This window comes from Xyrauchen texanus, chromosome 18 (genome assembly GCF_025860055.1).
Source record: "Xyrauchen texanus isolate HMW12.3.18 chromosome 18, RBS_HiC_50CHRs, whole genome shotgun sequence".
Lineage (NCBI taxonomy): Eukaryota > Metazoa > Chordata > Actinopteri > Cypriniformes > Catostomidae > Xyrauchen > Xyrauchen texanus.
In genome coordinates, this window is record NC_068293.1 from 17,811,462 (window position 1) to 17,823,576 (window position 12,115).

Genomic DNA, 12,115 nt, shown 5'->3' on the forward strand with positions numbered 1-12,115 from the left:
TAGCTTAAGGGCCCTAAGCTGCTGCTTATACCAACAAACAACCCTGATAACTTGTCTGACCTTTAAGGGGGGAAAAAACTTGTCCTATGAACACATATCAGTCTTTTGGTTTCAGTAAAATCCACCTTCATAATAGCTGAACCTTGTCTGAAGGTAAAATAAATGTTTTGCATAACTGGACATTTAACTCAAAATAGCTACTGAAGTAGCTCTTGTGATAAGTTACCTGCATGACAACTAGCCCCAGTCACTAGTATATTAGACTTTAGGATATTTTTAACAGGCTACAAACACACAATTAAATGTCATGTTTGCCTATAAGAAAACAGAAAAAAATTCCTGTTTGCTTAAAATAGTATGACTAAAGCATGTGAATATAATTGTAATTCAGGAAAAAAGTATTTAAAACACTGACAACTCACATTTATTCTGAGCTGCTCTGATTGATGTGCAGAGATAAGAAATTCAGTTCCCCCATGATGGTATTCAACGACTGTGCAAAAGTCAACAGCTTAGTGATTTGTTTAATATACCAAATTAATGATAAGTTATCTATCTCACTCACAATGGAGAATACTTAATTAGAAAGATTTGCCTCTACACTGATAATGAAATTTCTTTTTTCCTGGCTCATATGATAAAGAATTAATTCTAGACCTCAGTAAGCCAATCTGTTCAGGATAATATAGAGAGTTTGTCTTAATGCTCTTTTAAAAGGGCTTCATTTCAATGTATATGTGTCAAATGCAGGAGTTGAGAGTTGTTATGCTGTGAATGTTTTGAACATGCACACAAACAAAGAAACTGCCACTTTTTCTGTAGATGTTTGTGTGTTTTAGCACGGAAGAGATGTCTTTATCAAACATTATAGAAAAACAGATTCCCTTGGCCATTGTGCTTTTATTGCATTGCTTTTTACCCTCAGCGAGTGAGAGACTGGCTATAAGCTGAGAGCAAAGGCAAACATTACTTTGCTTGATTGAGTGTGATTAATTGTTCTCATTGATTGGTCAAAGTTTAATCAGGTTTTTATTTTTATCTATCAGTTTTAGGTGTAACTCTTGTTATAGAGGGGTAAAATCTACACCTCAGTGTGCAATAATGATTATTCTGAGACACCTCCTGATCTATATACATTGAATGCCATTCATTAAAATCTTAAATATGTCCTTACAATGCTCTTAATTTAGTTGAACTTGTGTTGATTAAGCACATATGTGGTTTGTAACTAGTCTTTTGAGGTGGATTTATTTTTGTTTCTTCAGCAATGACAATATGTTCATCACAGCAAAGATTTTTAAAGGGTTAATTCACAGATTCTTTTTTATTATCTCATCATTTACTTACCCCCATACCATCCCAGATGTGTATGACATTCTTTCTTCAGCAGAACACAAACAAAGATTTTTAGAAGAATTTCCCAGCTCTGTAGTTCCATAGCATGCAACTGAATTGGTGCCAAATATCTGCAGCTCCAAAATCTGTAGAAGGTCAACATAAAAGTACTCCAGACAACTCTGGTGGTTAAATACATATCTTCATAAGCAATATAGTAGGTGTAGGAAACAGATATTCAAGTCCTTTCTCCTTCACACCACTTTCTCCTTTTGTTTTTGTAGAGAATGTCAAGTGGTCTTTTTCAGATGTCTTGTTAATCTGCTGAGTTGGAGTCTAAGTGACTGCTGGATAGTACCCAGCAAGTCCGGCCGCCTCTCCGTTTTATTTCTTGGCTATTGTCAAACAGCCGCTGAGACATTTCCTACTTGCAAATGGCAAGTTAAAGCTTCCTGAGGTATGGGAGAAAATTCAAATTACAGTGCAGCATATTTTTCTTTGACAAAAAAGGCTGAAAGTGCAGGTGGGTATCCAACAACTGTGACAGGGGTTCAAGGGGGTTATCACCAGCCCTGCCAATTACTGTGTTACTATCAGAACAAGAAACAATAAGCAGATCAAAGAGCCTCTTATGACTCATAGCAGTTGTTTATGAAAACTCTGAACTGGAAAGCAACCCTTCTTTAATGTACAACATGATATTTTCCAGACTAGCTGCATCATTGTGTTCTTTTTTGTTTTAATTACCTATGTCTTGCTGCTGTTTTTGGTATTGTTTGTATTGTTGTAGACTGGAAGCTCCTGTCACCAAGAAAAATTCCTTGTATGTGTAAGCATACTTGGCAATAAAGCTGATTCTGATTCTGATCATATGCTGTATACACAGAAGAGTTCGGACCACAAATAATCCTTAAATGATTTCGCTTTCTTCACCCTTAGTCTCCTTCACTCTTATTTTTCACTTGGTTTGTCTAACTGTCGTTAGTGTATGTAATGCTTGTGTGTTTAAAAAGAAAGCATTCTCCTTCTTCCCTACACGGACTTCTCTGAGAAATTTTAAAATTTGTATGGCAGTACTTCTAATGTTATTGTCTCAGGACGTATCATTTTTGCTGTATTCCTCATTTGTAAATCATTTCGGATTAAAGCGTCTGCTTAATGAAGTAATGTAAATGTAAACCGAAGGAGACCGAAGCCAAGCACTCTACAATAAACAGCAAGTGAGCATATATGGGAAAACTCACAAATCAAAACAGTAATTTTGAATGATAGCTTACGAATTTGTTAGGTTGCTTTTGATTTAACAGTTCAGTTTCTCTCATTTCTTTTTTCAATGTTTTATTTATGAATATTTTACATGTATTGCTTCTTTCAGTTCTTTTGTATTTTGCAGCTTATTTGATTGTTCATAATTTGTATGTTTAGTACTTGCTTTTGTAATATTAATCTATCCATTACATATTTTACATTTGTATATTTTAATATTTTTTTAGATATTGTTTTATTTTGTAATGTTGATAAATATTTCCATTTATTTCTTGCTTTTGTTATATTGTCTTTCTGCAGCTTTTTAAAAAAAAAATCCTTTACATATTTTCTCACCTATGTAAATATTTGTTTATGTGTATTTTTTTAATGAGGGTTGGAATTGTGTTGGAAATGTATGACATGTGTTTTAATTAACCTGAATAATAATAAAAAATAGCTTTTTGCCACGTATTTGATAAAATATGAAAATATTAAATTTTCTTGCATGTGGCTGAGTTTTGGCCTCTTTCTGGGGTAGATACAGATTACATTCGGTAAGTGGGTTTTGGGCCAATCTTGGACCATGGGGCAGTTGGGGGGTGGGGGTGGGGTGTTGAGGCTCTGGGTTACTGACCAGAAGGTTGGGGGTTCAAGCCCCAGCACTGCCAATATGCCATTGTTGGACCCATTAGCAAGACCATTGACCCTATCTGCTCCAGGTGTGCCGTATCATGGCTGACCCTGCACTCTAACCTCTTTATTTGTGAAAACAAATACATTTCTCTGTGTATATGCAAACATTTATATATAATGTGTGACCAAAATAAAGGCTTCTATTTTATAATTCCATGCGGTATATGGGCCAAACTCACAGGCAGAATGCAGCCAGATTTGGGCCAAATACATTTTTCTATCTGGGATTACTCCACTACTCACCTATCTGGTTCTCCTCCTGGGTGACTCTCTTCAGCCATGCAGCAGCCAGCATCTGGGACTTCTCGCTCTGGGCTACTTTTATCAAAAGCATTGTATGTTTAAGTTGATTGTAGAGACCACTGACACCAATTGTCTCTACGATCTACTTAGCCAACAATGCTTTTGGGAAACACAGCCCTGGACATTGCACTGACCCAGTTCTCTGCTCTTATCCCTTCTCAGTATTCTTAGTTCAGTTTGTTCCTTAATAAACTTGTTACTTCTGCATTTGGGTCTGTGGCAGGGCGGAGGGCGGGGCCAGGTTGGGATTATAAACACCCGGTCCCTTATTAGGCTAATTAAGCCTCAGAGATGGATAAGGGCCTCAGAGATGGATAAGAGATGGATAAGGGCATACTGTATGAATGTTGTTATAACCGGACCAATTTCTCTTCCCAGTCCAGCCCTGCATCTGCACCACTACCACAGTACTTTTTTTAAAGGGGATTTTGAGGAAATTTAAACTAGTGCTGTGTAATATAAATATGTAGCATCAGTTCATTTATTTATGATTGTATTATGTTATCTGTAGATGGCACATTATGATTTATTACATTAATTTACTATATTGACAAGTGTTGGAATATTCCCTCATGGCATTTAGATAATATATATATATGTATGTATATATATATATATATATATATATATATATATATATATATAATACAGTATTATGCAAAAGTCATGAGATGTAAAAAAAAGCTCTTAAGATGTTTCACAAAAGCATTTGACTTAAGATGGTTATTGATATCTTCAGTTTTAATTTGTCAATAAGAAATATAAATGTTAGACTCCCAAATATTGCTTCTGCAAGTAGAAAAGATTTTAATGGAAGAACAGGGAGCCCTGCAACAGATGTCAAGGCCCCCCACTGAACATTGTGTCAGTCTGAAATTACATAAAGAGACAGAAGCAATTGAGACAGCCTAAATAGATAGTGCTGTAAATATAATATACCTGTGGCCAAGAAGCTTGGAACATCCTATCTGCAAACAACCAAGAAAAACTGTGTCCAAGTGTAGCTAGGAGAATTGGTGCTGTTTTAAAAGCAAATGTGGTCACTCCAGATATCGATTTAGATGTTTAATGTTTACTGGACTTTGAATGACATTAAGTGATACATTAAAACTATTTATGTCATTATATTTGAAGACATCATCACTATGCAACATTTTTCACAAGTGCCTAAAACTTTTGCACAACACTATATAAATATATACATATATATAGCAATGTTAGGCAATCATCCAATGAGCTTATGATAGGCTAATTGAATCAATTGGAGGTGCACTTGTGGATGTATTTTAAGGCCTACCTTCAAACTCAGTACCTCTTTGCTTGACATCATTGGAAAATCAAAAGAAATCAGCCAAAAAAACTGTGGACCACCACAAGTCTAGTTCATCCTTGGGAGCAATTTCCAAATCCTTTGAGGTTCCACGTTCATCTGTACAAAATAGAATGCAAGCAAAAACACCATGGGACCATCATACCACTCATGAAGGAGACACATTCTGTCTCCTAGAGATGAACATAGTTTGGTGTGAAAAGTACAAATCAACCCCAGAACTACAGCGAAGGACCCCGTGAAGATGCTGGAGGAAACAGGTAGACAAGTGTCTATATACACAGTAAAATGTATCAACATAACTTGAAAGGCTGCTCAGCAAGGAAGAAGCCACTGCTCCAAAACTGCCATGAAAAAAAGTCAGACTACAGTTTGCAAGAGCACAAGGGGACAAAGATCTAACATTTTGGAGAAATTTCCTCTAGTCTGATGATACAAATATTGAACTCTTTGGCCATAATTATGTTTGGAGGAAAAAGGGTGAGGCTTGCAAGCCAAAGAACATCATCCCAACCTTGAAGCATGGGGGTGGCAGCATCATGTTGTGGGGGTGCTTTTCTGCAGGAGGGACTGGTGCACTTCACAAAATAGATGGCATCATGAGGAAGGAAAATTATGTGGATATACTGAACATCTCAAGACATCAGCCATGAAGTTAAAACTCGGTCGAAAATGGGTCTTCCAAATGAACAATGACCCCAAGCATACCTGAAAAGTTGTAGCAAAATGGCTTAAGGACAAAAAAGTCAAGGTATTGGAGTGGCCATCACAAAGCCCTGACCTCAATCTGATAGAAAATGTGTGGGCAGAACTGAAAAAGTGTGTGCGAGTAAGGAGGCCTACAATCCTGACTTAGTTACACAAGTTCTGTCAGGAGGAATGGTTATTCCTAACTTATTGTGAGAAGCTTGTGGAAGGCTACCCAAAATGTTTCACCCAAGTTAAATAATTTAAAGGCAATACTACCAAATACTAACAAAGTGCATGTAAACTTCTGACCCACTGGGAATGTGATGAAAGAAATAAAAGCTGAAATCAACGATTGTCTCTACTATTATCTTGACATTTCACATTCTTAAAATAAAGTAGTGATCCTAACTGACAGAAGACCAACAATGTTTTCTACGAATGTATTTGGCTATGGTGTATTTAAACTTCTGACTTCAAATACAGGACTGATCTGACAAATGTTGAAATGCACCTTGTAAAATTTGGACCAAACTATTATTGTAAAGTATATAATAAATGGTTAGTTCACCCAAAAATTACAGTGAAAATAAAAAATTAAATGTTATACTACACCTCACTTGGAAGACTTGGAATGTAGTACATACGTAAGTCATATGGACCACTTTTATAGTGCTTGTATGATAATTTTTTATTTTTTTTTAGCTTGGTTTATGAATCACCATTCATTTCTGTTTTAATAAAAAGAGCAAGTCTGCTGTTATGCAAAATTTTTCCTTTTGTGTAGTATGTGCACTGAAAGAAATGCAGTTTAGGGACATCATGAGAGTAAGTAAATGATGACAGAATGTTTCATTTTTAGACAAGCTAACCTTTTAACTGCCTTCACTATATTTATGTATTTTTCTTATTATTATATTTTATTTACTTAAATAATTGTTTTAAAAAACATTAAGTGTTTTAATTTTAATAACTTTTTGATTTGCCTTGACTTGTTTATATGGTCTTGCAGTGTGACAGGTGACTTTATATGTATTACAAATATCCCATGTTGAATAAATCAACAAACATAATTATAAAATAAATAGTAAAATGCTGTTTAAACTAGATTAGATGGATTATAGCATACCATGCAGCAGAACATTTCAGCTTTTCAACAGTATTTAATGTAAATTATGCACATTTTCATGTGATATAAATGGTTAGCCTAATTCATGGTATAATTTACCTTGGTAGCAGACTCAGATATTTCACAGAACTTTAAAAAGGCACTTGAAGTACAATTTTACATTAAGTAAAAATAGAAAAATGTGTCACATCTCTGAGCATTTTAGAACTACCATTTAAAATCCTTATTCATTTGCTGCCATTTCCACTTTTTAAAAAGGCACAGATTATTCCTTTATGATCATAAAGAAAGAGAACAAATCTGCATTCAGAAGTCAGTGTTGAAAGCATCTCGAGGCATTGTGGAAAGACACTTATAGATGCTGACAGGCGGAAAAAAGGGAAGAACAGAAACAATAGTGTTGCACTTCAATTAGTGTATGCCAATGCTATGTCTGATGACAGTAAGGAAATGGGATTGAGATGTAAATGAGAAAAAGAACATAAAGGGGAAGAAAATACATATTTTTGAGAGAGATAGAGAGTGATTGTTTGGAAGGGGAGGGGGCTATTAAAAGGAGCAGGGCTGGCTAAATAGGAATAATTTCTCTTAGCCAATGAGTTTAAAGAGAGAAGCAGATGTCACAGGAGTGAGGGAGACCACCTCCACAAGCTCAAGCACCCTCTGTTAAAAGAGCACAGTGAGCTGTGTGCTGTCACATCGGCAGGCACTATCTTTTCTCTCTCCCCTCGATCGGCTTCACTCTCCCTCTCTCATATACACAAACATTCACACACACTCTCTTGCAGGCTGTCAGCAGGAAGCATCAGCATAGGTAAGACTGCATGTTTCATTGCTGCCTGTACATTAGCACAGGATGCCAAGATGATCTTGTTAAAGTGCATGTAGTTTAGTTTCATGTTTTATCTGTTGTGAGATGCGACAGTGAGAAAGCAGTGGAGTTTCTGCTAATAGATGTACAGTAAGATAATCTGAGGAGGATCTTATGTAAGTAGCTTGCCTGACCGAGTCCTGGAGCTGATATTATGGAAACTTTGAGAGGAGAGAAATAAGGAGTGCCAAGACAAGGGAGTCACAACAGCAGTTTTGAGGTCTGTTGTTCCCGAATCCATGAATTATAAATAAAGGAAGGCTCTAAATGAATGGAGTCACTTTATGTGGTCTCACAGAGGAATTTGAACTGAGCGATGCCAGTTCATGTAGTCCTGTCAACGGGCAGGTAATCGCTCTCCACTGTTCCACGTTCAAATGCTGCAAACATGTTCAGAGCTGAAGTTGAAAAAGCAGCTTTGGATTTTCGCTCAGGAGGAGTTCAATATGTCTGGCTTTTGCTGCATTCAGCATGTTTTATCTTTCTCCAGACTTTAATAAATGACGCTGAGCACCCCATGGCTCTCACTCTCAATCCAATGTCCCAGCCACAAATCCTTTTGTTCAGGGGGGAAATAATGGGAGGTGTTCTAAGGCTGATCAATTGCATTACGTGTGAGGCAGACAACAATGTACCAAGGTGGTGTTTGTGTGTTTTTGTGTGTGTGTCTGCCCCTACTGCAGGGTATTTTTCACTGCTGACTGTGGTTGTCATTAGCTGTTACTCTCTATGCATGAAACCTTATCACTGAATATATGTAAGAGCAACAACAGTGAACAGCAATTAGTTATCCACGCCACTGCTATGGAATAAACTGAATGGTGAGCAGTCTGTCTTTACCCTCTCATGAAAAGATATATTGTGGGTTGTTGTTGTTGAGTTGCAAATGCAATAAATATTTTGTCCCGTGAGCTGGGTGTTGAAGTATGTCTTTGAACTTGCATGACTCACTGACGCTTACCTGGCCTACATTGAGAAGTCGATGATAAAGTATTATTCATACTTCATGTTGGAAATCAGTCGAAACATTTTAACAATTCCTTCATTGCCTTGCACCATTTTCTCCTGAGTCCAATAATTCTGTGTTTAACATCAAAATATCAAATGTGAAATTGCTTTGTGCTATTTGGTCTAGAAGTCTGCACAAGAGACGGCTGCATATAGAGATATCTGGAGTACGTGCAGCCCACATGTGCTGTTTGTTTTATGCTTTAATGGGAGTCTTGAGTCAAATTGATTCTCCTTACAAATATCGAGTTCCGGTGAACCCTTGCGGTAAACATCTGACAAATGTTGTTAAAAATGTACCGCAATTTCATATTTTCTTATTCAAATGAGATTAACAGCGGGTTTGCTACAAATTAGATGCTAATCTTGACCATAGTGGATACTTTTTCAACTTTAGCCATCTATTTTTATCGGTCTCTTGCTAATAAGGATAAATAAGGAAAGTCAACTCAACAAAAAATAGCTCCAGTGTGTCTCTTTGCACTCCATAAGCAATGTATGTGTGTTCTTATGATTAATTTATACTATACTTGCAATGCTGAGCGTGGGATTCACTGGTATCAGAGGAAGAACTCTGTTCTGTGCCAGCCTTTCGCCTTAATCAGCATCAACCAACAGACATTTGATTATCCACCATCGTCTCTGTTGTATCAAGAATTCAGGACTTAAACCAACCAGGACGTAGATGTACCTCCCCTCCTGAGAGCCATCTCCAACTGTGATTAACCGAGCACAGCTGAGCTCTCTTGTCTCACCGAGTTAGCAGATGTACGTATGTCCTCTCGCACCATTTGTTTTCCATTGCGAATCAGAGCTGGGAATTTAAGCTGAAAATGAGAGTGTGTATTTTGCTGCTTTGGCACATCGCGTGTGACTCCAGGACGACTTTGTCTGTTTTGGCTGTTCGTTCTAGAGTCATCTCAGGTGTAACAATTGGGCAATGTAATTGTAGGTGTAGATTGATGCATATGCTCAACCTTGAATCGTTCATATAAATAAGATGGAGAGCTCAGGGCCCGACTGTTCCGAGGTTCTGAGACTGGCTGTGAATCACTCTAGCACCTCATGTATACTGAGAGACAGTGGCGCAATAAAACTAGAATGCTAAAGTTAAAGTCAAAAAAGTGGTTTACAATGCAAGTGTGTGATTTGCAATGTAGATAGACTTCTTGATTGTAATGACAGTGTTCTAGTTTTGTCATGTAGCTTGTTTGCAGTAGACATAATGAGATCGCTCTAATAATTTTCGCTGTAAATATTTATCCTAGATAGCAGTGAGATTAAATGCAGTCTTCTGCTTCTCTTTTTAATACAAAGATAAATATCATGTTAATCTAACATGTGTCTCCTCTCTTCTCCTAAGGAAGTTGATGCTTAAATAAAACAAAAAGTGAAACTGCATTAAGTTTAGCGAGCTATGAAAGAGAAACATCTTAGCGATACCATTTTTTTCTCTGGGAGGTCCTTCCATACCAAACACTAGCTGTCATAGGGGAAAAGCTGTACTGTGTTTCCTTTTCTTCTGCTTTTGTGTTTTAATTGAATATCACCATGGCTGGTGACTTAAAGGTAAAACTTTAAAGTTTTGGTACAGAAAAGCATTTAATCATGCCTATTGACCCCACAGCAAGTTAATTTCCTCCTTTTGCTGCAGCAAAGAGAGAGTGACTGAAGTTGTAACAAAGCATGAAACAATGAAACAAGACAGTGCTTGGTCAAGCGTTCTCTCTTAATAAAAGAGGAGGGCATCATTTAATTGAAATACACCTTGTGTAAGGCAGTTGTTATTTTTCTTCCGATTGCTTGTTCATGACAGTGAAAGACTCATTCATCTACTGATGAAAAACAACTGATTATTACCTGAATTAAATGCTGAACAAATATCCGCACACATATCACAGAGATGTATTGGAGCATCAAAGGTCTTGGCAGACAGGTTCCTCTGTGAGTCAGTAATGGATGAGGAATGCCAGGAAAGCCGAAGCCCCCACCACCCCCACCCTCAGAGATAAAAACTATGTGTCCCTTGGCTCGGAACATGATTTCAGCCCGTATGATGTTTCAACAGCTCTCACCGTCTGGCCTCTGTGCAAACAGTGTTGCACCCCTTCTCCAGTGTTTATCGATTGATCTGTTCACTGATCCGTCATCTGATCGCCCTCTCTTACTTGCCTCTTCAAAACATCATAGCTCTTCTTGAGATAATCGTAACTGAGGATGAGTGTTATTATTGTTAACAAAAACAAAAACTAAATGAAAACATTTGAAGTTAAACTCTAGATGAAATATAAAATAACATAATTGGAAAAACTGAAATTTAACAAAAAAAAAAAAAAATGTATAACTCCATCTCTAACTACCAAAATTTTTTAATTGCCATTAATTAATTTGAGTTTTGTTTTGATACACAGCATACTTTAAAATGTGAAACCTTTACAATTAACCTTCATTGAATTTGAAAATGGCACATGACAGCAGTAATACTACTAGACAACCCTGAGAAATGTAACACCATTAAACATCTCAAAAGAGATCAGTTAAAATAATAACTTAATTAAAATATAAATACATAAACTAAAGCTTAAATGTGAACTATATATATATAAACTCAGCAAAAAATAATTGCCTCTCACTTTCAACTGCTTTTGTTGTTAGCAAACTTAACATGAGTAAATATTTGTATGAACATAAAAAGATTCAACAACTAAGACATAAACTGAACAAGATTCACAGACATGTGACTAACAGAAATGGAATAATGTATCCCTGAACAAAGGGGGGGGGGGGTCCCCCAGCCACCAGCTACATTAAGTACTGCAGTGCATCTCCTCCTCATGGACTGCAGCAAATTTGCCAGTTCTTGCTGTGAGATGTTACCCCACTCTTCCACCAAGGTACTTGGCAGTTCCCAGACATTTTTGGTGAGAATGGCCCTAGCCCTCACCCTCCGAACCAATTGGTCCCAGACGTGCTCAATGGGATTTTGGTCTTAGCTCTTCGCTGGCCATGGCAGAACACTGACATTCATGTCTTGTATGAAATCACACACAGAACAAACAGTATGGCTGGTGGCATTGTCATGCTTGAGGGTCATGTCAGGACCTGCATTACAACAGGCCTACAAGCCTTCAGTCCAGCCTATCTCAGCCTATTGCGGACAGTGAGCACTGATGGAGGGATTGTGCATTCCTGGTGTAACTCGGGCAGTTGTTGTTGCCATCCTGTACCTATCCCGCAGGTGTGATATTCGTATGTACTGATCCTGTGCATGTGTTATTACACATGGTCTGCCACTGCAAAGACGATCAGCTGTCCTTCCTGTGTCCCTTTAGTGCTGTCTTAGGCATCTTGCAGTACGGACATTACAATTTATTGGCCTGGCCATATCTGCAGTCCTCATGCCTCCATGCAGCATGGCTAAGGCACATTCACACAGATGAATGTGCCTTATTTCTTCTAGTGTTTTTCAGAGTAGAAAGGTCTCTTTAGTGTCCTAAGTTTTTATAACTGT

General features: G+C 37.4%; 1 protein-coding gene across 1 annotated transcript in view; it reads left to right on the plus strand.

Moving 5' to 3' along the window:
- The first annotated feature begins 7,451 nt into the window (after positions 1–7,451).
- Positions 7,452–12,115, plus strand: part of LOC127658855 (thrombospondin type-1 domain-containing protein 7B-like) — a 367,438-nt gene continuing 362,774 nt past the window's right edge. Inside the window, exon 1 of the mRNA XM_052148387.1 lies at positions 7,452–7,539. The gene's annotated coding sequence lies outside the window, so the exon portion shown is untranslated. The remainder of the gene's footprint in view (positions 7,540–12,115) is intronic.